We start from the raw sequence: 4,384 nt of genomic DNA, 5'->3' as shown, positions 1-4,384 counted from the left end.
ACAGACTTGGAGGAGACTCGATAGACTAGTAGACACTAGACAGACTGGGACTCGGTAAACTAGTACACAAGGGAAGCAAAGACTACTCGTACCTACATCGAGTCGGACCGGAAGTACATACAGAACCTCTATAAGAAGAGCCACCTGTTTCCCTCGACCAAACAAGCTTCTCTCGACCAAAACAAGCCGCAGCAAATCGCAAACGAGAGAGATATCGCGTTTTAGCCACCAAAGCGATCCTGATCGGCCAAAGAGGTAGGTAACATGGGATGCAACATGAGCCGTGTCGCCAAGGCGGTCATCTCGCTAGCCATCATGGTGATGCTGTTCCTGCTGCCATGGCGGCCACCGTCGCTAGCTTCGACGCCACCCGGAGCCAGCGCATACCTCTACCTGACGGATCGGTAAGAGGGCCAGAGAGCGTGGCGTTTGATGGCCAAGGCCACGGTCCTTACAGCGGCATCTCCGACGGACGCGTCCTCAAGTGGAACGGTGACGAGCTCGGCTGGACAACCTACACGTCCAGCCCGGACTACAACAGCGACGCGTGCAGGTTGGCCAAGCTCCGTCCAGCGACTAACCCGGAGACACTCTGCGGCCGGCCGCTTGGCCTACAGTTCCACCACAAGTCCGGATATTTATACATTGCGGATGCCTACAAGGGGCTCATGCGAGTCGGACCTGGTGGAGGGGAGGCCACGGTGTTGGTCAGCGAGATTGATGATATACCTCTCCGTTTCACCAACGGGGTTGATGTCGACCAGATTACCGGCGAAGTCTATTTCACGGATAGTTCCATGAACTACGATAGGTCTCAACACGAAGGAATTGGTCACAAATACACACGACGCAACAGGCCGTCTCCTGGTGTACGATCCTGAGACGACACAAGTCAGGGCTCTCCAGGCTGGGATGGCATATCCAAACGGCGTTGCTATCAGTACCGACCGGACACACCTGGTGGTCGCGTCTACTGGACCATGTAAGCTACTAAAGCATTGGATCAGAGGCTCCAAGGCAGGCACAACAGAGCCTTTTGCTGACCTGCCGGGCTATCCTGACAATGTGAGGCCCGACAGGAAAGGTGGCTACTGGGTGGCGTTACACGGGGAGAAGAATGAGTGGCCCTTTGGTGTCGACAATCATCTTCTAGCTGTGAGGGTTGGAGCCAACGGAAAGATAGTTGAAGAGATGAGAGGCCCAAAAAGAGTAAAACCATCTGAGATAATAGAGAGGGCCGATGGCAATTTATACATAGGTACCATGGATGGGCCATACGTTGGTGTAGCTACCCGCAAATAGGAGTTGACTTTCTATAATTCTAAGTTGCTTCCGTTGAGTTGCGTGCCATATGTTTGTTTAGTAGTTACACACAAATAGGAGTTCGTCTATGTTTTGTGTTTCTAGGTGTATTTTTTAACTTTTTCTTATGTAATTCTACCTGGATATGAATAAATTCTATTTTATGTTGATATCGACAGGCCGTGAGCCCCCACATTGATATTTTGTGTGTTTGGAAATTTGCTAATTGCTGATGTATAATACAAAGTTGAACAGATGCAGCGCGTGAGTACCTTGCAAGGGTCAGTTTCTGGTACCACACAAGAGCCTAAATGCATAAATGCTGGAACAGAGAGATGGCTGTTATTCTGTTAATGATCATGTAATCCAATACCTTAGCAATCACAAGTTAATACCCTTGTTCCCCGTAGCCCAGATGGCAATTCGGTCACCTTCCAGACCAAGTCCGGCCTGAGCCAACACCCCATCCAAGTTTCCCCGCCATCGTGGTCATCGTCCCAACCCCGAAGTTCGTCTACCCCAAGCCTGCCTCGATATCCATCTATCCAGGTCGGCCCCCTCTGCCTGCATCCTCGTCAGCGAAAAGTCTTCCATTCTAAATCAGTTTAAGCATGCTAATTGTACTCCCTTTGGCCCTGGAAAGTTTTGGTCAAAAGGTGTTCTATTGGGCGCTGCAGTTAAAATACAAATTTGTTGCTGTATATAGAAATAAAAAATCTTCTTATTTTATCACAAAATCTGAGTTTTTTGTGTAGCCCAAAATACAACGTATATATTTTAACGAAACTTATGTAGTTATATATTTTTTTCAGTATTTTTTATACCTAGAAATAACGTTTTTCATTATTTTTTGGAAAAAATGAGAGCACTGATGCTCTCAGGTGCAACTAATAGTTTTCGCGATTCCTGGGACAACATACATATTCATGTCTACCACGTGTCTACAAAGTATCATGCCTAAATTCAACTAAAGAACGGACCACTACTACAATAAAAGATACACAGTCCACCGTCTATCATACTCATCTGCTAGTATTCTCCCTTATCTACAATAATGGATGTGAATAAGATATCTATATAATCAAACGACATTGCTAATTTCAGTGTACCTTCTTGGATAGAATATACTTGAAGATCACGCTGACATGGAACAAGCAGGATAATAGCTCGTTATATATCTGCAGGAAGTTGAAAAGCCAAGAATATCGAAATCTGGGTTTTTTAGACTTTGCTCCTAGGATCCCTGTTGAAAATATTAGTCCTGAAACCATATATAGATCGAGACGATATGCAGGATAGTTGAGAACATACAAAATTCTACAGACCTCAAGGAAAGGCTATGAATTCAGAATAACCAGTACAGGAGCAATACGGTGGTTAATCGATAGGAGGAATTGGCTCAATCCTTCATGCACATTAACAACCTGCTATAGAATAAAAAGAACTTAGACGACAGTCAGAGTTAGGATGGTACAAAAGACACACAACTTATAAAGCAACACAAGTGTGTATTCATTTCGATGAAAAGAGATACTCCCTCTGTTCCTTTTTAATTGACTCGAATTTAGTACAAACTTGTACTAAATCCGAGTCAATTAAAAAAGAACGGAGGGATACCATTGTATCATTGTTTGAGTTCTATGAAGATTAATCAATGTAGATAAACTTATCCTAATTACCAAAACAAAGAATTGGATGCAAACTATAGGATTTGGTGGAAATCTGTAAAACATAGTGATTATGTGTTGATGCATTTTGCCATACTTACCAAGTAGTGTGATCCATAAGCAAGCAGGCGGAACAAGAAAAAAATGAAAACCTACTCCAGGTTAGCTAATTTTCATTGGCATAGATACAGAGCCAACAACAAACACAAATAGATACAGGAAAAACATAATCAGCAACGACTGATATATCATATGTAATCAAACTCTATTTTGCATTTGTACGTTCACTCCCTTGTTCCCCGAGTAAACATTCTGCAGAGTGAAAATAAGATTAATAACAATTAAGTGTACATGTCTTGAACGATATGTATCTTGCAAGCACAAGATAAATCAAAATAATAGTTCCTGAGCAGAGCAGGCAAAAGGGTTCAGTTTGCATCACATCAGTTCCTGGCAACCTGGCCTTAAGAACCTGATGCAGAAAAATTGCGTAGTAGTAAGAGGGGTAAGATACATGAAAAAACTAAGAATGAAGTAGTGCGGCAACATCTGAAACTACAAACATGCAGAAAATGATTAAAAAACACATCAAACAATATATGCTCTTACTAGTAAAGATCCCGTGCTTGAATGATCATTACTGTACGTATACTGTGTGGTTTATGGTTGGTGAAGTTTAAAACAATTTGATTGCAATAAAACTAAACATGAAATATCTTTATTTTTGCGCGCGGGGAGGAGGAGGGGGGGGAGCAAACTAATCAAGGTTTTACATAAATGACAACCGAGCACTATGTCCACTATCTACAATGAACAATTAAGACACACATTGGAGTGGAAAGCGTAGTTTGGACTGGATCCTCTCTAATGACCAAATTATGTATTTTCGCTACTCTGAGTTTATTGGTCACAGTACAATGCCCATGCTCAAAGCACAACTGATCCTACAGCTATTGGAAACAACATTGTACTCACATGAATTTCTTTGAGCTATGGTTCCTGCAGCAAGGAATGTCTGAACATGTCGTTAGTTCCTTATGTGCATACCTGAATCTCTATGTACATTGCAGGAATCTTCAGGATACCTCTTCTGCCTGGAGGACCATGCTCTACTTTGTACAGATTGTGGTGTCGCTATACACACACTGAATTCCTTTGTTTCAGTAAATCAAAGGTTCCTGCTGACAGGAGTTCAAGTTGGCCTTGGACATGCTGAGAGTTCAGCTATTGAAGCATGCTACTTCTTTTTGTGGATCAGTGGATTCTGAACAGAGCGGAGCTGGGAGACCAGCGCGGAAGCGCAGCATACGTGTGAGAGCAGGGCGGTGGCGCAGCAGCAGAGGAGAGGGAGGCGGTGCGGCGGCGCAGAGGACGGCGTGGCGCGGTGGCGTCGCAGCGGCCGGGGAGTCGTGGTG

The 4,384-nt window shown here is 44.0% G+C and overlaps 1 pseudogene; it reads left to right on the top strand.

The window, feature by feature from the left end:
- The first annotated feature begins 264 nt into the window (after window positions 1-264).
- On the top strand, window positions 265-1,377 carry LOC124681424 (annotated as a pseudogene).
- Window positions 1,378-4,384: the final 3,007 nt, after the last annotated feature.

This window comes from Lolium rigidum, chromosome 1 (genome assembly GCF_022539505.1).
Source record: "Lolium rigidum isolate FL_2022 chromosome 1, APGP_CSIRO_Lrig_0.1, whole genome shotgun sequence".
Classification (NCBI taxonomy): domain Eukaryota; kingdom Viridiplantae; phylum Streptophyta; class Magnoliopsida; order Poales; family Poaceae; genus Lolium; species Lolium rigidum.
This window is presented reverse-complemented; position numbering and strand designations above follow the sequence as displayed.